Below are 11,575 nucleotides of genomic sequence, written 5' to 3'. Positions count from 1 at the left end.
CTTCAAGTGCAGTCGCAAAAACCATCAAGCGCTGTGATGAAATTGGCTCTCATGAGGACCACCACACGAAAGGAAGACCCAGAGTTACCTCTGCTGCAGAGGATAAGTTCATTAGAGTTATCAGCCTCAGAAATTGCAGCCCAAATAAATGCTTCACAGAGTTCAAGTAACAGACACATCTCAACATCAACTGTTCAGAGGAGACTACGTGAATCAGGCTGTCACCACTTCCTCCGAAGCTGCCTCCTCTCCTTGTTCGGGCAGGCTTCGGCGGTCGTCATCACCGGTCTTCTAGCCACTGCCACTCCTCATCTCATCATTCCACTGGTTTTGTCTTGTTTATTACACACACCTGGTTCATATCCCCTCATCAGTACCTGTATAAGTGTTCCCTCTGCCCCCTTGTCTTTGTGTGTGAGTGTTTATTGTGGAGGATAGTTAAGCTCGGTGGAGCTCCGTGTATTTTGTATCGCCGGGATATTTCCCCGTCTGCCTTGTATTTTCCAGTGCGCCTGATTTGCGCACTGGAGTGTTTTTTGATGCATTACTGCGTAACTCTGTATTTGTGGAATAAAGCCTGTTATTCTGTGATTCACCCTCCTGCGCCTGACTCCTTCAACATCCACTCATCACACAGGCCCTCATGGTCGAATTGCTGCAATGAAACCACCACTAAAGGACACAAATTAGAAGAAGAGACTTGCTTGGGCCAAGAAACACGAGTAATGGACATTAGACCAGTGGAAATCTGTCCTTTGGTCTGATGCGTCCAAATTTGAGATTTTTGGTTCCAACCGCCGTGTCTTTGTGAAACGCAGAGTAGGTGAACGGATGATCTCCGCATGTGTGGTTCCCACCGTGAAGCATGGAGGAGGAGTTGTGATGGTGTGGGGGTGCTTTTCTGGTGACACTGTCTGTGATTTATTTAGAATTCAAGGCACACTTAACCAGCATGGCTACCACAGCATTCTGCAACGTTACACCATCCCATCTGGTTTGTGCTTAGTGGGACTATCATTTGTTTTTCAACAGGACAATTACCCAAAACACACCTGTAGGCTGCGTAAGGGCTATTTGACGAAGAAGGAGAGTGATGGTGCTGTATCAGTTGACCTGGCCTCCACAATCACCCGACCTCAACCCAATTGAAATGGTTTGGGATGAGTTGGACCGCAGAGTGAAGGAAAAGCAGCCAACAAGTGCTTAGCATATGTGGGAATTCCTTCAAGACTGTTGGAAAAGCATTCCTCATGAAGCTGGTTGAGAGAATGCCAAGAGTGTGCAAAGCTGTCATCAAGGCATCACATGGGACTCATAATAAGACTAAGCAGTTAGCCTATTAAAATGTTTATCTGACTCCATAAACATAATTAAAATATACAAGCAAGCATTAGGCAATGAGTTGACGTTGACTAGCAGTAATTGGTCTGAGAACTGTCTATATCAAAGGCAGATATTTAATTAACATTGTGCAATGAATGGATTCACCTACAAGGCATAACGCTTAAGTTACAATGCATTAACAATCACAACAAGGCATTTTTCCAAGCATTTAGATCATAAGGTTAACTTATAGGACAAAGCATGAACAAATAGATTAAATGAAAATTGATCATACAACCTGTTTCCATGGACTGGATACAGGATAAGAGAGAGAACAAAGCCATTTAATTCCATTCATAACATCTGAAGGTATAACCTTTCAACCCAAAACCAACCACCTTTGACCAATCAAACAATACCAAGTTTACAGTGTAACCTGACCACCAAGGCCCAATCTCCACAGGGTGTCACAGCTCTAAGAGCTTGTGTGGGGGATGAGACCAATGTAAATGAGACAGAATTCCTGAGAGGACAATAGAACCTCTTTGAGAGTAATTTAGAGTTCACCCTGTACAGATACAAGTTTCCACTGAGACAATACATCCATATAGACAGCATCAGAGTTATCCTCAGTGAACGAGTTTCAGATAGATACCAAACATGGTACTATATCATTATTATATCCCTCATTCAATAGTCAGTACTCTGGATACTATAACAGAGAGATACATTTTGGCCCCTCAGAGGGGAAAGGGCTGATTAGTCCTTGGGCATTGTCCTTTCCTTGTGTTCCTGGGCCATTTGCCATGCAGCTCCAGGTGACAGAGAACACATAAATTGGATCCGGGCACGTGTGTGTGTGTGTGTGTGTGTGTGTGTGTGTGTGTGTGTGTGTGTGTGTGTGTGTGTGTGTGTGTGTGTGTGTGTGTGTGTGTGCGTGCGTGCATGCGTGCATGTGTGACACGACTAGATGAAAGCTTAGAGCATGCGGGTAAATAGTGCTCTTATCTATCTTATGCCAGATTCACCACACACACACACACACACACAAACACACAAATGTAAGAGAACAGGCCCCCTTGGTACCACGTTTGATGATTTCATTCATTTCACTATATCATACACACTCTTCATCTGAAATGTCAAATCCAGATTAAAGCTTTTAAAGCAATAAATGGTTGTTGTTTATGATTTTATTATTGTATTAATCTCTCCATTCTGCATTATTCATATCTGGAACTCTGGAATGTATTGTTGGCTTTAGCCAATGATATGTACAGTATAAACCCTTGATTGCTGATGCTATGTATTGGCCAATGAGAGGCTTTGAAGCCATATTGGTACTACTCAGAAGGAGCTGTCCCATATTGGAATGCATAGAATTCTACAGTATTTCAATTAAATGTTTCAAGGACAAAATTGCATGTATTTAAGTATTGATTTGTTTTAGTTTGGACCGTAACATTAGTACCCTCTAAAATATTACTTTGCAGAATATGTTTTTAGATTTTTATTTCTATATTTTTTATGTTCAGTTCACATAATATAATTTAAGTAAAAAAAATGAAGTAGACATTACTAAATGTATTTTTATAGCTTCCAAAATATTTTTTTGCAAAAGAGGAGGAGCACTAAAATGGCTGTGTGGTGGCTACAAAACAGTGCCCCCTGTCAGTCATCTAGGGTTAATACATATAATTGGCAGTAATTATTTTTTCATTTACATTTTAGTCATTTAGCAGACGCTCTTATCCAGAGCGACTTACAGTTAGTGAGTGCATACATTTTCATACTGGCCCCCCGTGGGAAACGAACCCACAACCCTGGCGTTGCAAGCGCCAAGCTCTACCAACTGAGCTATTATATGCAATGCTAGTTTTGAATATTTCACAGGTATGTACGTCAGGGCTTGGGGTTGAGGGGGAAAAGGCGTTGGTACTGTTGTGGATTTGATATAGCAGGTATTTCTATAAGAGGTACCAGTACTCAAACAGTAGAAAAGTAGAGTTTATCAGCAGCAGTCAGCACCTGTCCACATCAAGGGCTGTTTATTTACTATTATAATTATTAAAGAGATAGTTTGGGATTTTGGCAATAGATTCTACTATTAATTTTGTACTAATTATCTACCAGAGTCAGATGAACTGGTGGATACCATTTTCATGTCTCTGCATTCAGTATGAAGGAAGTTAGTGGTAGCTTCGCGAGCCAATTGTCACGATCGTCTAGTAGCGAAGTAGACCAAGGCGCAGCGTGTGAAAGAAACATGACTTTATTATATTAAAGTACTGAACAAAACAAAACACGATCGTGAAGTCCACAGTAACACTGACTGAACACGGAACAAAAACCCACAACACCCAAAGGAAAACATACAGATTAAATATGGCTCCCAATCAGAGACAACCAGCCCACAGCTGACACTCGTTGCCCCTGATTGGGAGTCATTATCTCAAACATAGAAATGAACCCAACAGAAATACCAACATAGAAATACACCCAATGAATGAACACACCCTGGCTCAATATACAGAGTCCCGGAGCCAGAGCGTGACAGTACCCCCCCCTAAAGGCGCGGACTGCGACCGCGCCTCAATAAGGGCTAAACAAGGGAGGGCTGGGTGGGCATACCTCCTCGGCGGTGGTTCTGGCTCCGGCCTTGATCCCCACTTCCTCTCCAACCCCCCAAAGTACCCCTGGTCCTGTCTAGCCCCGCTGGCCGGAGCCGGACTGACGACACGCGCCCCTGGCTTGGTGCGTGGAACAGGAACGGACCGGAATGGGCTGGCGACGCGCACCACAGACTTGGTGCGGAGAGCAGGAACGAGCCGGACAGGGCTGACGACGCACCCCGTAGGCTTGGTGCGTGGAGCAGGGACAGGCCGGGCAGGGCTGTCGACGCACACCGCAGACTTGGTGCGTGGAGCAGGAACAGGCCGGGCTGGGCTGGCGACGCACACCGTAGGCTTTGTGCGTGGAGCAGGGACAGGCCGGGCTGGGCTGGCGACGCACACCGTAGGCTTTGTGCGTGGAGCAGGGACAGGCCGGGCTGGGCTGGCGACGCACCCCGTAGGCTTGGTGCGTGGAGCAGGGACAGGCCGGGCTGGGCTGGCGACGCACACCGTAGGTTTGGTGCGTGGAGCAGGGACAGGCCGGGCAGGGCTGTCGACGCACACCGTAGACCTGGTGCGTGGAGCAGGAACAGGCCGGGCAGGGCTGTCGACGCACACCGTAGGCTTTGTGCGTGGAGCAGGAACAGGCCGGGCTGGGCTGGCGACGCACACCGTAGGCTTTGTGCGTGGAGCAGGGACAGGCCGGGCTGGGCTGGCGACGCACACCGTAGGCTTTGTGCGTGGAGCAGGAACAGGCCGGGCTGGGCTGGCGACGCACACCGTAGACTTGGTGCGTGGAGCAGGAACAGGCCGGGCAGGGCTGGCGACGCACACCGTAGGTTTGATGCGTGGAGCAGGGACAGGCCGGGCTGGGCTGGCGACGCACACCGTAGGTTTGGTGCGTGGAGCAGGGACAGGCCGGACCGTACTGGGAACACACACCACTGGCTTTAAACGGGGATCAGGAACGGGCCGGACCGGACTGGCAATCCACCTCAGTCCCTCTCGCCGTGCCTCTACGACTTCCTTCCCTCCTCTCGCCAATGGCTCCCGTAACCCGGTGGCCTTCTCTCCTCTTCTCCTATTTCGCCCTGTGGCAGCCTCCTGCTGCCCAGTCGCCCATGCCGTGTGCCCCCTCCTAAAAAATTATTGGGGGTGCCTCTCGTCCGTCCGACGATGGCACTGCTGACGCCGCTGCTCCTCTCTCGCCAGGGCCTTGATCCTACCCCAAGGTCCCTTGCCCCCGAGCATGTCCTCCCAGGACCACACTTTGCCCACCTGGGCCATCGCCAGCCTCTCTATCTCCTTTCCTGGCGCTTCCTCCCATGACCAGGCTGCCTGCTCCTGGACACGCTGCTTGGTCGTTGTATGGTGGGTTTTTCTGTCACGATCGTCTAGTAGCGAAGTAGACCAAGGCGCAGCGTGTGAAAGAAACATGACTTTATTATATTAAAGTACTGAACAAAACAAAACACGATCGTGAAGTCCACAGTAACACTGACTGAACACGGAACAAAAACCCACAACACCCAAAGGAAAACATACAGATTAAATATGGCTCCCAATCAGAGACAACCAGCCCACAGCTGACACTCGTTGCCCCTGATTGGGAGTCATTATCTCAAACATAGAAATGAACCCAACAGAAATACCAACATAGAAATACACCCAATGAATGAACACACCCTGGCTCAATATACAGAGTCCCGGAGCCAGAGCGTGACACCAATGCTAACTGGCGTTAGCGCAATGACTGAAAGTCTACAGAATGCTAGCTGTTCCCATAGACTTCCAATAGTTGTGATAACGCTAGTTAGCAATTGCGCTAACGCTAGTTGGCAACTTCCTTCAAACTGAACGCAAAAATGTTATCCATGAGTTCATCTGACTCTAGGGAAGTAGATAAAGGGCTTCAATGCCAAAATACCAAACCATTCCTTTAAGATTATCCTGTGTGATTCTGAAGTTTCTGTCCTGACAGCAGAAAGAGGGAGAGAGAGAGAGAGAGAGAGAGAGAGAGAGAGAGAGAGAGAGAGAGAGAGAGAGAGAGAGAGAGAGAGAGAGAGAGAGAGAGAGAGAGAGAGAGAAAGACAGAGAGAGAAAGACAGAGAAAGACAGAGAGAGAGAAAGACAGATAGAGTGGCAAGTCATTCCCACCTGCCTGTCACTCGATGTTATCACTACATGAGTGATGAATGAAGGTTAAATCCCAAATCCAGCTCTATCAAAGTTCATCAGCAAGCAACAGAGACAGGAGAGAAGATTATCAGCCGTCAGACAGACACTAGTCTCTCTCATATCAGGTCACACCAAGGACTCTGAATAATGGGGAGACCTGTACAAACACACAGCTGTAAAACAATACATGCAGTGCAAACACCTACACCGTACAAAGACACACAGTATGAAAACACACACAGTATAAAGACACAAACTGCACACACACCAGCAAACACGCTAAACAAACACACACACACACACAGATGGTACAGACACACACACAGTAAACTGTAAAAACACACAAGATAAATACACAATGTAAACCCACCTACCCACACACACAGACCCACTGGGAGACACATGTCTGGAGTTCTGTCTGTAGAGACAGCTGTCAGTGTACAGCTCTGGCCCTTAGCAGTCAAAACATCTCCCCAATATGACCCTACTGTGCCATACAGTTCGCAATGACCCCAGTCTCTGTGGTTGAGTGTGGAACATGTCGATGTCACACTGAAACCTCTTTTTCATAATAAGTCACTTAGTCATTTGTGTGTGTGTGTGTGTGTGTGTGTGTGAGGGATGTGAGAAAAACCCACGATCCATCAGCTGCGCTGAGGTCCTCCCCACTTACACTCCTCATGACTCAGAGGTGAGGGAGAGAGCGATAGAGACAAAGAGAACGAAAAACCGGAGGGTGAAGATCTTGTGACTCATTCCTAGATGACAATCCTTTCAAAGAGAGAGCAGATGGGATGAAGGCAATTCACAGAGCAAGGGAAAATAAGAGAATGACTAAATTGGTAGGAGAGACACACTACAACAAAGAGAGGAGAGCACTTGGAGAGAAATAGCGAGGGGAAGAGGCTGGTAGAAAACAACAGGTAGCAAGTGATTCAGAGGTAGAGAGTGACAACAGGAGAGCGAAAGAGTGAGAGAGCGAGAGAGAGAGAGAGAGAGAGAGAGAGAGAGAGAGAGAGAGAGAGAGAGTTGGGGTGGAAGGAGAAAACAGAGGCAATGAGGCAGTGCTGAATTATTCTGTGTTTGAGAGCTATTCCGTCACACTGTGATATTTATATTCAGCAGGAGCTGCATGATCCTCTCTCTCTCTCTCTCTCTCTCTCTCTCTCTCTCTCTCTCTCTCTCTCTCTCTCTCTCTCTGCACTGCCATGCCCTTAGACCACAAGAGGTGCAGCAGTCTCTCTTAGAATGCACTGGCCTATGGCTTTATACATAGTTTGGGCTTTGTCGAGTAAAGCTTAAACTATGTATTTAGATTGTAGTTAGGTATTGTAGGCAGTTAGGTATTGTAGGTAGTTATCATGGGTTGTTGTATGTAATTATTGTAGGTTAGTATTATATTCGGCTGAGCCCGGTGAAGCACGAAGCTAGCTAGCTAACCCACTACCTGGACTAGCTGGCGGGTGGCTACTGGCAACTATTAGCAACGGTATAGTTGTTTCACGCCTGAGAGTGCCTGTAATTACGCCAGCTGGCTGCCTACAATAATTACATACAATAATGCCTACCATTCAGCTGTTTTCTAACCTCATTGTCTGAACCGTTAACGTTAGGTAGTAAGTGGCTACTGTGCTTGAAATTTAGCTAGCTTGTTGCTACCTGGATAGCTACTAGTAAACAATAGCTGGAACGACCTAGCGAACAGACGCGAACTGGCTGAGTCAATTCAGTGGCTAGCTTTGCACTTGGCTAGCTAACAGTAGCTGCTAGGGGTAAGTCATAACCTACATTTGTTTTGTTTTTACATATTGGTAGCCAGAGTCGTTCAAGGAATTCGGGACATGGGTGACTAGTTAACGTTAGCTTGGCTCTCTCTGTGTGTTCGTGCCGTGAAAGGAGGGGTTTCTTCTTTGTCTGAAAGCAATGGCTAGCTAGTATGCTAACTATTCTAGCTAACTAACTGGCTGAATAAGTTGACGACGGACTCGCTCAAGCTGTCGGGACTAACCCACAACGTTAGACACGGACACGAACGATCTGCTTGGCATGTTGACACACTGGTGGTTTGTTGTGGCCGAGTATTGGTGCTAAACCGTGTTGTTGGAGTCTGGCATGCTAGCTGGCTGTGGCGTCTTATGACTAGGTGCCCTGGATGATTTTCACTGAAGAATACTGTACTAAGTTAGCTAGCTGAATAAACTAAGTTAGTCTATTCCTAGAAAACATTGAACCGCTGTAGTTTACAACAATTATAGTTTCTGAGGTGGAAGTTGGGAGAGTTATATTTGGGTGTTGTGGTGAGGGAGGCCCGCTCTCTCCTTTCCCAGATGTTTAGTTCATTTCATTCCGATCTCCTTTGCATTATTGTAGCCATTTTCTGTAGCCTGTCAACTATGCCTCTGTCTATCCCTGTTCTCTCCTCTCCGCACAGGCTATACAAACGCCTCACACCGCGTGGCTGCTGCCTCTCTAACCTGGTGGTCCCTGCACGCACCACCCACGTGGAGTTCCAGGTCTCAGGCAGCCTCTGGAACTGCCGTTCTGCTGCCAACAAGGCAGAGTTCATCTCAGCCTATGCTACCCTCCAGTCCCTCGACTTCTTGGCGCTGACGTAAACATGGAATTCCTTCTGAAAACACTGCTACTCCTACTGCTCTCTCCTCGTCTGACCATGTGTTCTCGCATACCCCGAGAGCATCTGGTCAGCGGGGTGGTGGCACAGGAATCCTCATCTCTCCCAAGTGGACATTCTCTATTTTCCCCCTGACCCATCTGTCTATCTCCTCATTTGAATTCCATGCTGTCACAGTCACTAGCCCATTTAAGCTTAACATCCTTGTCATTTATCGCCCTCCAGGTTCCCTTGGAGAGTTCATCAATGAGCTTGATGCCTTGATAAGTTCCTTTCCTGAGGAGGGCTCACCCCTCACAGTTCTGGGGGACTTCAACCTCCCTACGTCTACCTTTGACTAATTTCTCTCTGCCTCCATCTTTCCACTCCTCTCCTCTTTTGACCTCTCCCTCTCACCGTCCCCCCCTACTCACAAGGCAGGCAATACGCTTGACCTCATCTTTACTAGATGCTGTTCTTCTACTAATCTCACTGCAACTCTCCTCCATGTCTACGACCACTACTTTGTATCCTTTTCTCTCTCGCTCTCCTCCAACACTACTCACTCTGCCCCTACTCAGATGGTAATGCGCCGTCGCAACCTTTGCTCTCTCTCTCCCGCTACTCTCTCCTCTTCCATCCTATCATCTCTTCCCTCTGCTCAACCCTTCTCCCTCCAATCTCCTGATTCTGCCTCCTCAACCCTCCTCTCCTCCCTTTCTCCATCCTTTGACTCTCTATGTCCCCTATCCTCCCGGCCGGCTCGGTCCTCCCCTCCTGCTCCGTGGCTTGATGACTCATTGCGAGCTCACAGAACAGGGCTCCGGGCAGCCGAGCGGAAATGGAGGAAAACTAGACTCCCTGCAGACCTGGCATCTTTTCACTCCCTCCTCTCTACATCTGTTTCTGCTGCTAAGACCACTTTCTACCACTCTAAATTCCAAGCATCTGCCTCTAACCCTAGGAAGCTCTTTGCCACCTTCTCCTCCCTGCTGAATCCCCCCCCCCCCTCCTCCCTCTCTGTGGATGACTTTGTCAACCATTTTGAAATGAAGGTTGACGACATCCGATCCTCATTTGTTAAGTCAAATGACACTGCTGGTCCTGCTCACACTGCCCTACCCTATGCTTTGACTTCTTTCTCCCCTCTCTCTCCAGATAAAATCTTGCGACTTGTGACGGCCGGCCGCCCAACAACCTGCCCCCTTGACCCTATCCCCCCTCTCTTCTCCAGACCATCTCCGGTGACCTTCTCCCTTACCTCACCTCGCTGATCAACTCATCCTTGACCGCTGGCTATGTTCCTTCTGTCTTCAAGAGAGCGAGAGTTGCACCCCTTCTCAAAAAACCAACACTCGATCCCTCTGATGTCAACAACTACAGACCAGTATCCCTTCTTTCTTTTCTCTCCAAAACTATTGAGCGTGCCGTCTTTAGCCAACTCTCTTGCTATCTCTCTCAGAATGACCTTCTTGATCCAAACCAGTCAGGTTTCAAGACTGGTCATTCAACTGAGACTGCTCTTCTCTGTGTCACGGAGGCTCTCCGCACTGCTAAAGCTAACTCTCTCTCCTCTGCTCTTGACCTTCTAAACCTGTCTGCTGCCTTTGATACTGTGAACCATCAGATCCTCCTCTCCACCCTCTCCGAGCTGGGCATCTCCGGCACGGCTCACTCTTGGATTGCGTCCTACCTGACCGGTCGCTTCTACCAAGTGGCGTGGCGAGAAGCTGTCTCCGCACCACGTGCTCTCACGTGGTGCGGAGCGGGGTGACGTGAGAGAACTTGGGAAGGTTGAACACCAGACGGGCTGCGGCATTCTGGATGAGTTGTAGGGGTTTAATGGCACAGGCAGGGAGCCCAGCCAACAGCGAGTTGCAGTAATCCAGACGGGAGATGACAAGTGCCTGGATTAGGACCTGTGCCGCTTCCTGTGTAAGGCAGGGTCGTACTCTCCGAATGTTGTAGAGCATGAACCTACAGGATCGGGTCACCGCCTTGATGTTAGCGGAGAACGACAGGGTGTTGTCCAGGGTCACGCCAAGGCACTTCGCACTCTGGGAGGAGGACACAACGGAGTTGTCAACCGTGATGGCGAGATCATGGAACGGGCAGTCCTTCCCCGGGAGGAAGAGCAGCTCCGTCTTGCCAAGGTTCAGCTTGAGGTGGTGATCCGTCATCCACACTGATATGTCTGCCAGACATGCAGAGATGCGATTCGCCACCTGGTTATCAGAAGGAGGAAAGGAGAAGATTAGTTGTGTGTCGTCTGCCTAGCAATGATAGGAGAGGCCATGTGAGGATATGACAGAGCCAAGTGACTTGGTGTATAGCGAGAATAGGAGAGGGCCTAGAACTGAGCCCTGGGGGACACCAGTGGTGAGAGCACGTGGTGCGGAGACAGCTTCTCGCCATGCCACTTGGTAGGAGCGACCGGTCAGGTAGGACGCAATCCAAGAGTGAGCCGCGCCGGAGATGCCCAGCTCGGAGAGGGTGGAGAGGTGGATCTGATGGTTCACAGTATCAAAGGCAGCAGACAGGTCAAGAAGGACAAGAGCAGAGGAGAGAGAGTTGAATGACCAGTCTTGAAACCTGACTGGTTTGGATCAATAAGGTCATTCTGAGAGAGATAGCAAGAGAGTTGGCTAAAGACTAGGGGTTAGGGTTATGGGCAAAGTTGCTAATTAGCTCAAATGCTAAAGTTGTCCATGTTGAGTTTCAAACATGGCCCACCCCGACCGACCAACCGACCAAGCCCACCCACCCATCCACATGTGTGTGTGTGTGTATGTGTGGATTGAGCCGTTGGAACTGTGGTTAATCAGTGTGTAATCATGGTGTATCCATCTCT

Source organism: Coregonus clupeaformis, chromosome 23 (assembly GCF_020615455.1).
Source record: "Coregonus clupeaformis isolate EN_2021a chromosome 23, ASM2061545v1, whole genome shotgun sequence".
NCBI lineage: Eukaryota > Metazoa > Chordata > Actinopteri > Salmoniformes > Salmonidae > Coregonus > Coregonus clupeaformis.
Note: the sequence above shows the minus strand (reverse complement) of the source record.